Below are 13,728 nucleotides of genomic sequence, written 5' to 3' on the forward strand. Positions count from 1 at the left end.
CTAACAATTAACCTAATCAGATGTGGAGTTACCACAATACAACAGTTCTCAACCTTTTTCTTTCCACTCACGTCCCTGTGCCATTGGTGCTCCGTGATTAGTAAGGGATTGCTTAAGGTGGTCTGTGGGTGGGAAGAAAAAGTTTGAAGACCACTGCTTTAATCATCCCTCATTGACTCGTCATGTGCACGGTTTCAGAATGCTAAAGGAAATGGGCCAATGACAATTTTTCTCAAGCAAAATATTTCAGTAACAATTGGGTCTAGAGCAGTGATTCTCACCCTTTCCTTCCCACTCACATCCCACCTTAAGCAATCCCTTACTAATTACAGGGTTCCGATGGCATAGGGCACACATGTCAAACTCTGGCCCGCGGGCCAAATTTGGCCCGCGATATAATTATATTTGGCCCGCAAGATCATTTCAAAAATGTATTAGAGGTGGCCCACTGGCCGCTGTGCCAGTATAGCGCATGCACAGTAATACAACAAATCCCAGAATGCATTGGCGTCAGCCCGCTAATCGCCCCCACCTCCTCTGTTTACGTTGCAGGGTCTCACTCTGGTTTTGGGGCCTGGCCGGTATCAGGGGAAGCCAAGGCTGATTCCCAGCGCCTGGAAACGGAGGCTTCGGGCCTGACCTCACCAGGACCGTTGCCCACTCCCCCTCCCTGCCGCAGGCCGATCCGCGACTCATGGTGACGGGGCTGCTGATCCGCCGAGATGCCGCCCTGCAGCGAGAGCCGATGCCCCCGCACTGTCGTTGTCCAACCCGATCGCCCGCAAACCCCGCCCTCCCGCACACAGTCCTGAGTAAGTATTATGAACTTTAATCTCAGGATAAAACGATCTTCCAATAGTTTCATGTCACAATGATAAATATATTCCTGGTTAAAAATGGTCCTGCACCTGGATACCAGCTCATTAGGCATAAAACTTGAAAAGTGTGTAAATCAAAGGATATCTGTACCAATGGAAAAAGGACATGGCAAATAACCCTGCTAGAGTTCATGCCCACAATCAGTCACCCATTTGATTGTTTCAGGAATCATATTATTCTCCCACATTCTCAATAGCCCTCAGATTTTACTATTCGACAGTACACTAGCAACATTTGACAAATCCTCTATAGAAAAATATTATTTATTGAATATTTTATTTCTCATTTGTTAATGCTTCTGGAAAGAGTTTATCCAAAACTATTATTAAACATTTATTTTAATAAGAAAAAGTTTAACATTACATATGTTGAAAGAAGAGAAAACATGCAGATGTTGTTGAAAATTTTCAATAAATATTTAGTTCGGCCCTCGACTTAGTCCAAGTTTTTAATTTTGGCCCTCCGTGAATTTGAGTTTGACACCCCTGCCTTAGAATGTCTACTGTCCTAGACACAATACTGCTGTGATCAGCCTTCACAATCTTATTGCAATCTTTCCACGTCCTTTCACCACGAGTTCTCCCATTTGGATTCCCACTGATAACTGCAATCTGGTAGGATGAAGTGTGACAAGGACCCTTGTTGCCTTCTCCAGCCCCTCTGAACAAATCTACAACCTGCAAAGAGGTGAGCGACTGACTCCTTTGCATCACAGTCATCTTGAGGGCAGCGGGCATTGGGAATGATATTTCGAAGGGAAAAAGTAGGATAGCTAAACAAAAAGGGAAGCTATAAAATTTGGTAGGGTCTTCAGTGGGTAGATGAATTCAAATTATCTATCACATTCGGGGTTCTTCTCTTTAGCAGAGTCGCTACTTTTAGTAGGGTTGAATTATACAATTTTAATGTGGTACTATAGTTGGAATTAAGAATGCCTTAAGTTGAAATCAGGATGAGGTCATCTGCTGAGAAATAACTAATCTGATTTAAAGGCACAACACTGCATATTGTTCATGAATTGGGTGGTGGTACAATTGAAAGTTGCAGATAAACCTGTCAGTTTTGGGAAAAGGGAACACCATGAATGAATATGATCATTTCAGCAGACCAAAATAAGACTGTCACTTGGTGGTATTGCAATCTCATTGAACAGCAGCAAAACTATTAATATTTTAACAAAGTAAGCACGGATGACCTAATCTGGCTACATCAGTAGAAAAAGAATATTCCATTTGGCAATAAATTAGAGGAAGCTGTTTTATTAATGATAATGAGTTGTATTTTAAAATTTATGTAACAACGTAGCGCAGAAAAATGTTGACTACCACAAAGATGGGGAGAGAGGTAAATGAAAAACAATTAGATAATCCAGATAATTAGATAGTACATACATTAGATTTAGAAAGCAGGCAACAGGAAGGGCTCATGAGAATTATATGGTTGCCAGGAAGGAACATAAGAAAGGACTTAGGAGAGCTCCAAGGGGCATGAGAAGGCCCTGGCAAGCAGGATTAAGGAGAACCCCAAGGCATGAAGAGCAGTAGGATGATGAGAATGAAGGTGGGGCTGCTTCAAGACAAAATAGGCAACATGTGCCCAGCGGAGGAGGTTGGGAAGGCCCTATATGAATGCTTTGCTTCAGTATTCACAAGAGAATAGAACAGGGTTGTGTGTTGGACGATGTTGAGATCAAGGAAGTGGAAGGGTTGGATCTTCTTAAAAACATTAAGATGGATACACCCCCAGGGGCTGGGCATGATTTATCCCAGGTTGCTGTTAGAAAGGAAGGAAGAGATAACTGGGGCAGTGGCTATGATCTTTGAGTCTCCTTTGGCCATAGGTGAGGTGCTAGAGTCCTCCTGTTTAAAAATTTTTATTGGGAGAATCCTGGGAATTATAGACCAGTGAGTCTTATGTCAGTGGTGGCAAACTAAAGGGATAGGATCTATGATCATTTAGAGAAGTACAGTCTACACAAGGATAGTCACCATGGATTTGTGAAGGGAAGGCCGTACCTCACAAGACTAATGAGATTCTTGAGGAAGTAATGAAATAAGGTAGGGTGGTAGATGTGGTGTACATGGATTTTAGTCAGGCATTTGACAGGGTCCCCCATGAGAGACATGAGAGACTTGTTTAGAAGGTCATGAGGCACGGGGTCCACCGGGCCTTGGCTGTGGATTAAAAATTGGCTTGCATGTAGAAAACAGAGAGCAGTAGTGGGTGGAAAAGTATTCTGCCTGGAGTCAGTGACTAGTGGAGTTCTGCAGGGATCTGTTCTGGAACCCCTGCTCTTTGTGATTTTTAGAAATGTCCTAGATGAAGAAGCAGAAAGATGAGTCAGTCAGTTTGCAGATGATACGAAGGTTGGAGGAGTTGTGGATTGTGCCAAAAGTTGTTGTAGGTTACAAAATGATATAGACAGGATGCAGAGTTGGGTGGATAAATGGTGGATGGAGTTCAATCCAGAGAAGTGTGAGGTGATGCATTTTTAAAGGTCAAACCAGAAAGCTGAGTACAAGGTTACTGGTCTAATACTTAATGGTGTGGAGAAACAGAGGGATAATGGGGTCCAAATCCATCCGTCTCTCAAGGTTACCACAGAGGTTGATAGGATTGTTAAGAAGGCTTCATTAATAGGGGGATTAAGTTCAAGAGTCGAGAGGTCATGTTGCAACTCTAAAAATCTCTGGTGAGACCACAATTAGAGTATTGTGTTCAGTTCTGGTCACCTCATTACAGGAAGGAATTGGAAGCTATGGAGAGGGGCAGAGGAGATTTACCAGGATGTTGCCTGGATTGGAAAACATCTTATAATGCAAGATTAGCAGAGTTCGGACTTTTGTTTTGGAGAGCAGAAGGATGAGAGGAGGCTTAATAGAGGTCTACAAGATTCTGAGAGACACAGGTAAGGTGGACAGCCAGCGTCTTTTTCCAGGGCGGGAATAGTAACCACCAGGGACATATCTACAAAGTGAAGGGAGGAATATTTGGGGGGGGGGGGGGGGGGGTGGGGAGACATCAGGGGTAAGTTTTTTACCTAAAGATTTGTGGGTGCCCAGAATGCCTTGCCAGGGATGGTGATGGAGGCTGAAACATTAGGAGCATTTAAGATACTCTTAGACAGGCTCGTGAAATAAAAATAGAGGGTTATGAGGTATGTTAGTACTATATTTTGGTAGGAATATATGGGTCAGCAGAACATCAAGGAGAAAAGGGCCTATATTGTGCTGTAATGTTTTACGTTCTATAATTTGGATTTTAAAACATCTGATGAATCTACACATGAATTAATTTGAGTGTCGATTTCTCCATGTCCCGGTCACAGTTGTAAATATATTAAGTGTGTTATTAATGTGGTAAACACCGTGTGATTAATAAACAATGGATACTGAGTTTACAATCCTACCTTCCAAGGAGGAGATAAAGCATAAATAAAATTTTTGAATTGTTTATGGCTTCAAGTTTGGCACTGCATCCTGGAATACAAATTTAAGCCTGATTTATTTGCTCTTTGGTTCTGTTGCTTCCTGCTTATTGTCTTCTCTAAGTTTAGTCCAGTGTAGTAAATGAACGAGTTGAAATCTGGATGAAAACATAAAGGAACTAATGCTTGATCATTGTACATGTAGAGTGAAATTGAGGGATTTGAACAGGTTGAGCCCCAAACTGAATAGGGCTGAAACAGGAAAATAAAGAAAGGCCCTAATGGTCCAAAGGTTAGTTTTAACCGTTAAAGTCTTGATCAATTTGTTGGAAGGGAAGAGGGGGAAAAGAGTCATTGCATAGCAACGTGCAAATAGGATGGTCTGCTCTCCAGCTTCATCCTCATAGAAGGGAGCATAACTACCATTTGTTGCTCCAACTGGCTGTAAGGTAGAACATTGTAGCTCCAAAGAGATTGGTGTCAATATGAAGGACAAAGGTTGAATGGAGACCAGTACAAAAGAGAAATACTGTGTCTTGAGTTTTACAGGAAGAGTTTAAGAGATCAAAGGCAGGACAAATGGAATGGAACTGGAGGGAGAACATCAATAACAAAGAACAGAGAGCACAGGGCACTCTTCCAGAGAAACACAGGCTGATCAATAAATTGATTGCATCCCCTCTCCAGCCCTCTAGATTCTTTCACTCTTTCCTTACACTTCAACTCCATCTGATCTCTCTTTATACCTTCATTCTTCTCTTCTTATCAGATTCTAGCCTTTTGTCCTCTAATCACCCTCTCTCTCCTATTTAACTCACAGTCCCCCACCTGACCCATTGTTTGGTACCTGCCAATTTAATGCCTCTGTCCATCATCTTCAACCTCTACCTGGTTTACCAACATAGGGCCCCTGTCCCACCTTTCCCACCCTGTCTTTTTTACACTAGCTTCTCTTCTACAATTTCCTTCTTCTTCTTCTTCTTGGCCTCCATCAGTCATGATTGACCAAAGTCACTGGTTTGTTTAACAGCATCGACTGTGGCTATGGAGGCCAATCCTGGAATGGCAGGTTCTGCCACAGTTGATGCAAGTATAGGGCATTGTTGAAATGTTGTCCGCTGTGCTCTTTGCTTAGCTCTCCGCTTCTCTAACTGACTCAAGGTCACTCTTTTGCTTCACTCTCGGTGTTGATGAAGAGTACCTTGCCATTTCTACAATTACAGACAATTCTGTCTTCCACAATTACCCAGTCTCTATTAAGGGTTTCATCTTAAAACATCAACCATTCTTTCTTTCACTGATGCTGCTTGACCTGCTTGAGTTCCTCCATGAGATTGTATTCACTTTTTTCAAGATGTGATCTCTGCAGTGTGGAGGAGATTGTAGTTTGAACAGTAAATATAGTGACTTTATTGGAAGAAATATTAACTTCCATTTGAAATGCTATTTTGCAACCTAAACAGTGGTGTGGAAGAAAATAAATGGGCAGGAGTTGCTATTACTGGTCCCATATCTTTGAGTCATGGAGCTGTACAGCATTGGAACAGGCTTTTTGGCATAACCTGTTGTAATGTGGTTTGTGAAGGGTCATATAAACTTAGATGTACAGCACAATAATAGGCCATTTTGGCCCATAAGCCCGTGCCACTCAATTACACCCAATTAACCTATAACTCCAGGTACATTTCAAATGGTGGGAGGAAACCGGAGAAACCCCACACAGACACAGGGAGAACGTACAAACTCTTCACAGACTGTGCGGGATTCAAACTCCAGTCCTGATAGCTAGGGCTAACTGCTATGCTCTCTGTGCTGTTATGCAGCCTCTCTGTCTGGAACCTGGTTAGAATGTGGATTGTGGAGGGTCATGTGACCACTCTGTAAGCTGACAGGAATGTAGATTGCAGAGGATAATGCGACCTCTCTGGCAAGCCTGAGGTGGGAAGTGACCTCACCTGTAAATTAAGAGTTAGATCTGCCCATGGGTGAGGTTCACGGGTGTTTGATCCTTGCAGATCATATGGAGTCTTGGCTCACATTAAAAAAATGGGAACGGATCTGGCCTTTCTCCAAGAAATATATTTAATGGAACAGGAGCACCAAAAATTAAAAAGGGGATGGGTGGGCCAGGTAATATCCTCTTCGTTCAGCTCAAATGCAAGGGGTGGGGGGGGATGGCAATTCTGATAGGGAAGAGTGTTCCAGTAAGAATGCAGAATGTGATCACAGACAGAGCAGGAAGATTTGTAATGGTGCACAGCCAGATACATTTAGAATCCTGGACCTTAGTAAATGTATACCCCTCCAACTTTGATGACGAAATGTTCATACAGGACATTTTCCTGAGATTGGCAGAGGGAAAGGAGAACATCCTGATTGGGGGAGATTTTAATTTTTGTCTGATTCCTGTCTTTGATAAGTCAACAAAGAAAATAACTAAAACAAAAGCAGTGAGGGCTACCATTTACTGTATCAAGGAGCTGAACTTGATAGACATGTGGAGGTGGAAACATTCGAGGGAAAGTGATTATTCCTTCTACTCTAAACCTGACTCCTATTCTAGAATAGACTTTTTCTTGACCATCCAATGTAGAGGGTAGGATTATGGAGGCTGAGTACATGGCAAGACTTCTCTCAGATCACTCATCCCTGACACTAACAACAGAAATGCCAGATAAGCAGGATACGGCATACAGATGGCATCTTGATGTGTTGCTGTTAAAGAAGCCAGACTTTTGTAGTTTTATAAGAGATAGACATGTTGTGAGAGGCCAACTGTACCTCTAGTCGAAATAAATACCTCTTATGGAACACTCTCAAAATGTATTTGAGAGGTTAGATAATTGGATACACCAAAACAGTAAAAAAATATATATGAAGGAGGTGGACAAATGGAACAGGATATTATTCGTCTAGAAAAAGATTTCCATGTTTGTTATAATTTTTTAAATTATCATTGTGTCTGTAATCACATATTCAAAATTGCTTCCTTCTGATAACCTCAGACTGTTTCCCAATTTGTCCTTCAAGTAGGTTTTCAGCTGGTGGTATGCAAACCTTGTATTGTGAGTTATATTATATTTGTCCTTCATTTGTTCAAAAGATAATAATTTATTTTCCGAAAAACAATTTTCTATTCTTTTGATCCCTTTTCTCTCCCATTCTCTGAAGGAAAGGTTATTTATTGTGAAAGGGATTAATTGATTTTGTGTCAATATTAATTTTGGTAGTTGATAATTTATTTTATTCCTTTCTACGTGAGTCTTCTTCCAAATGTTGAGCAGATGGTGTAATACTGGTGAATTCCTACGTTGCACCAATTTTTCATCCCACTTATAGAGTATATCCTAAGGTATCTTCGCCCCTATTTTATCTAGCTCTAATCTGGTCCAATCTGGTTTTTCCCTTGTTTGATAAAAATCTGATAGGTATCTTAATTGTGCTGCTCTATAATAATTCTTAAAGTTTGGTAGTTGTAAGCCTCCTTGTTTGTACCATTCTGTTAATTTATCTAGTGCTATCCTCAGTTTCCCCCCTTTCCATAAGAATTTCCTTATTATTTACTTTAGCTCCTTGAAGAATTTCTCTGTTAGGTGAATTGGTAATGATTGAAATAGGTATTGTATCCTTGGGAAGATGTTCATTTTAATACAGCTTATCCTTCCTATCAGTGTTAGTGGTAAGTTTTCCAGTGCTCTGTCGTCTTGTAATTTTTTCATTAATGGCTGATAATTTAGTTTATATAGATGGTCGAGATTATTATTTAGTTGTATAGTTGTTCATAGAATTCCCTGAAGTTTTTGTTGATCTCCATTGGGTTATATGTAATTTGTTTGTCCTTTTTCCTTGATGCCAATACCGTTCTTTTAGTTTGTTCTGTCTTAAGCTGCCACGCTAGTATTTTGTGCATTTTTTTCTCCTAGCTCATAAAATTTCTGTTTTGTTTTCATTACGTTCTTCTCCACCTTATATATTTGTAGTGTTTCATATTTTATTTTCTTGTCTGTCAATTCTCTTCTTTTAGTTGTATCTTCCTTTATTGCTAATTTTTTTTCTGTATTTGTTATTTCCCTTTCCAACTGTTCTATTTCTCGATTGTAGTCCTTCTTCATCTTAGTTACATAACTTATTATCTGCCCTCTGATGAATGCTTTCATTGCGTCCCATAATATAAATTTATTTTTCACTGATTCCGTATTTATTTCAAAGTACATATTAATTTGTCGCTCAATGAATTCTCTAAAATCCTGTCTTTTAAGTAGCATGGAGTTTAATCTCCATCTATTCATTCTTGGTGGGATATCCTCTAGCTCTATTGCCAATAACAGGGGTGAGTGATCCGGTAACAATCTAGCTTTATATTTCATTTTCTTAACTTTTCCTTGAATGTGGGCTGATAACAGGAATAGGTCATCAAATTGCAATAAAAGGAGAATGAGGAAACAAACTGTAAACCTAAACAAAAATGGGAACAAGATTTAAACATAAAGATAAAGAATGAAACATGGGAAAAGCTATGCTCCAGAACTATGAGAAATACAATAAACACGAGGTTACACATGATACAATATAATTGGTTACATAGGCTATACATCATACCCCAAAAGTTAAATAAATGGGACCCAACAGTATCAGACAGATATTTTCGCTGTAAAAAGGAAACAGGAACAACAATACATTCAATTTGGACATGTGAGAAAGTGGAAAAATTTTGGGAAGATCTAAACCAGATATTAAATAAAATCACAAAAAGCAATATACCAAAAAACCCAGAGATCTTCCTTCTAAGTAATATAAGAAATAAAGAATTTGGACTTGATTTGGATGGAGCACAAAAAAGATTTATTATGATAGCCCTAGTTGTAGCAAAAAAATGTATTATGTCAACCTGGAAATTAGAAGACAACTTGAGAATACAACAATGGTACATAGAAATAAATAAATGTATTCCATTAGAAAAAATAACATATAATTTAAGAAATAACATCACAATATTTGAACAAATATTGGAACCATACATGAGACACAATAGAGAAACCCTACCAGGGACCTCCACCACCTAAAATGACAGAAGGAGAAGACAACAAAATGAACTGACTCAGTATATAAAAGTAAAAGACAAAAATTTCTTGTTTATTTTATTAAGTGATGACATTGTTTAACGGGTTTAATGTATCTTATAGATTGAACTTTGAATAAATGGGAAGGGGGAGAGGGAGGGAGGGAAGGGAGGGGGAAAAAGGGGAGAAAATGACACTGTATATATTCAAGAGAAAAATGTCTGTATGTATTTTGGTCAGTATGGTTTATTGTGTGAAAAAGAAAAAATAAAAAAAAGAAAAAATTTAAAAAAAAGAAAAGGATTTCCAAAAATCAAGTTCAGAGGACCATTACAGGGCTCTAAAAAAATTTTTAAAAATTGAAATACAATACGCTATAAATGTATAGTATGGAAAAGGCCATAATGTGGACAAAAAAAATACTATGAACTGGGGAAGAGAGCCCATAATATCCTCTCTTGGCAGTTGAAGACAGAACAGGCCTCAAGGATGATCAGATACAGACTGGGAATGGCAGGATTATGCATAAACCAAAAGAGAATAATGAGACCTTCAGGGAATTCTATGAGGGTTTATATAAATCAGAGTTAACAGAGGGATCCAATAAATCCAACAGGTTCCTGTCTAAATTAGAGTTATCAAGATTAGACCCAGAAGAACAGGAGGGCCTAGATCTTCCCTTTATGGAGGAAGAGATAGGGAAAGCATTGAATTTGTTGCAGACTAACAAGTCTCCAGTGGAGGATGGGTTTCCACCTGAGTTTTATAAGGAATTTAATGATTTACTGATGCCTCACTATATGGAGGTGGTAGACCAGGCAATGGAGACCCATACCCTCCCAGAATCATCAGCGATCATTATGATGATACTTAAAAGAGACAAAGTTCCATTAATGCCATTTTCCTATAGACCCATTTCATTGCTAAACACAGATTATAAGAAACTTGCCAAAGCCCTGGCAAATAGATTGGTGAAACATTTTCCAAAACTAATAAATAAAGACCAAGTGGGCCTTGTACAAAAAAGACAGGCAGCAGATAACATTGGCAGACTGTTGAGTATAATACTTCTGGCACAAACCAGAAATGAGAGATGTCTACCTGTGGCCCTGGATGCAGAAAAGGCATTTTGATAGATTGGAGTGGGATTTTCTATACAAAGTGCTGGAAAAGTTGGGGCTAGGGCCAACTTTTATAAATTGGATAAGGGCCCTGTACCATATGTCCAAAACTAAAGTTGTGACCAATGGACAAATTTATCCAGCTTTCCCACTGGCAAGATCAAGTAGACAAGGGTGCCTGTTATCTCTATCCATGTTCATACTAGCAGTTAAGTCACTAGCCGAAGCCATTTGCCAGGATCCAGACATCTAGGTCAGGAAGAAATCAACTAATTTGCTGTTGATATACTGATATATCTGACAGACCCAGCAAACTCATTGTCTAAACTGCACTCTACTCTAGAGATCTCCGGCTACAAGGTTAATTGGATCAAGAGTGAAATCATGCCATTTACTAAGAGGGAATTATGGTCAATGTCAAGAAAACAGTTATTTAAAGTGACCACAAAATAGGATCAAATATCTAGGAGTCAGAATAGAAAGTAACTTGAAAAATTTATATAAACTAAATTATGCCCCCTCGCTTGAGAGAATTGAGGAGGACTTATGTAGGTGGATGTCCCTGCCCATAGCCTTAGTGGGCAGGGTCAATGGTATTAAAATGAATATGTTGCTGAGACTTCAGTACCTCTCCCAGACACTGTCCATGGCATTGCCCTGTGGATTCTTCCAAAATTTGCTTTTGTGAGTAAGAACATTTTTATGGAATGGGAAGGTAACCACCGTCTCTATGGAAAAATTGACCTGGGATTACAGTCTGAGGGAACTACAAATGTCAGACTTCAAGAAATATTATTGGGCAGTCCAGTCGAAATACATTGCCTCACTCTTTGGAGGGAGAGGTGTACCATCCTGGGCACAAATTGACTTGCTTGTGGTGAGCGAGAGGACTTTATTTATAAATGGGATGCTAAATTGTTATCTGGGAAAACAGGCAGCCCCACACTAAAACAAATCATCCTCATTTGGAATAAAATTAACTAATATTTAGGAATCAATGTGCGGCTGTCCCCCAAAACACCCCTGACTCCAAATAGATTGATGGTAGGTAACAAGATCCTGGACACCTGGCGTCATAATGGCATCAAGTGCGTAGAGGACTGTCATGGGCAGGGGACAGCTAATGTCATTTGAGCAACTCATACATAAGTATGATTTATCAAATAAGACGTTCCACAACCGTCTTCAAATAAGATCTTTCCTGCAGGACAAATTAGGTCCAACTATGGCCCTACCAGAGTGTAGTGACATAGAAGCCATGAGTGGAAGGGGGAACACACGGAAGTTCATCTCGGCAATGTATTTCATGCTCCAATCAGGCCTTCACAAATCAAGGCAGAGGTGGGAGTCAGACTTAGGAATAGCGAACGATGAGCAGTGCTGGTTGGACCAGCATGATGGTAATCATGCACAGTACAGGCTGGTGCAATCTAATTTTCTGCACCAACTCTAGCTGATGCCACAAAAATTGAACAGATCTGAACTAGAATTATCATATTAATGCTTCAGATGCAGCATTGAGACAGGAACCTTTGTGCACGCAACCTGGACATATCCCAAGGTGAGGCCCTTTAGGGTGGAACTAGGTCAAGTCCAAGGAAAGATTATAGGCAAAGAATTCCCACAGGATCCAGAGTTATTCCTGTTGGAAAACAAAACAGACATAAAACTTACAATGAAGCTGTCCAACTTTCAAATCCAATTTGTAATGCTTGCATTGGCAGTGGCCAGGAAGTGCATAGCGGTTACCTGGAAATCCAACTCCTGCCTGAGCATTACTCGCTGGAACACGGAAATGCAAAGCTGTGTTCCCCTGGAGAAAATTACTTACAACTTAAGGAAAAAGTATGATACTTTTAAAATATTTGGTAACCATACTTAAATTCCATAGGAGCACGACTATAGTGTGGACCATCATGCCTCGCTGCACTACCTTCCTCGTCTATCCCTCAATCAGTGGGGGAGGTGGGAGCAGGTTCATCCTATCCCAACCAGGTCAAGTCAAGAAGAGACTGAGCTCTGGCTGCCATGACATGACAAACCCACACAACCTTGATATGTTTCACACCTTTGTTGTGAGTGTCATTAATGCCTTGTGTAGTTAGTTAAGTGTTAAGTGTTAAATCTTGAGGGTTTTGTGGGGGAGGAGGATGGAAGGAGCTTGAACTCTGCAGAGAACTTTATATAGAATTGATCATTGTAAATTGTAGTCAGTGCTGATACTGATAATGTTGATAGCGGAGTTCAAGTTTATAAAATCATAAATAAAATATTCAAAAAAAAAGAGAAAGCAGCACATGGTCTTGCTGTTGCATGGTAACCATCACCGAACTTCAGAATGCAGGTCACAGGCAACTCTGGAAGGCCAACTGAAATGGGCCTGTCCTCAATCCAGAGCTATGGGTGACATATGAAATTAGATTAATTTGATATACTTATTAGTTGTATTAATTTATTGTTTATGAGAGTTCTGTGCCTGCGAGTGATAAAGAGGGTTGATGGTACTGTGTGTTTAACCCTCACATTTCCAATCAGGAGTTGAGAATGTTTAGCAATGATTTATTCACATCCGTTGTATAGTTATTTGTGTTTTATTGCTGTGTATGTGTTCATTAGTGGTGGCCATTGCTCAACTCCATGGGCAGCTCGGGAGGGCAGGAGAAGTTTGGCTGTGGAGATGTGGGCAAGCTTGAGACAAAGGGAGGCCCTGTTATGGTTGTGAACAGGAAAGAGGGCACGTATGGAAATGGAACTGACTCATATCAGAATTCTAATGAACATGGTGGAAGGAAAACAGTGGAGTCTTTGGGAATAGAACTAAGGAGAACTTCTTCAGGGTAGGTATGCTTCGAAGAGATTTCACAGTATTTTGCAGTTTTCCTCAAAGATAATGTGTTCTCATGTTTTACTCCTGTCTTTTTTCCTTCATTCATGGTGTCTGTAGTCTTTTGTGTTTTACTGGAGTCTTTTTTAACCTGTAGGTAAAGAGGTAATGTTGGGAGAGGTGTAATGGTGCATCCAACTTAAAATGAGCACTTCCAGGATTAGGGTGGTTTGCAAGACATGAGTTAATAGCAAAATAAAAAAGAGGAAATAACACTGGACAACTATTTTTTTCAAAAGGTTTGCTTCCTGAAAAAAATTGGGGATTTTGATAGACAATTTCAAGATGAATAAAAAGATAGTTTCAGATTTATTGTATCTCGTAAGAAGTTGGAGAAACATTAAATTAACTTTTATT

The sequence above is a fragment of the Narcine bancroftii genome, chromosome 8, assembly GCF_036971445.1.
Source record: "Narcine bancroftii isolate sNarBan1 chromosome 8, sNarBan1.hap1, whole genome shotgun sequence".
NCBI classification, from domain to species: domain Eukaryota; kingdom Metazoa; phylum Chordata; class Chondrichthyes; order Torpediniformes; family Narcinidae; genus Narcine; species Narcine bancroftii.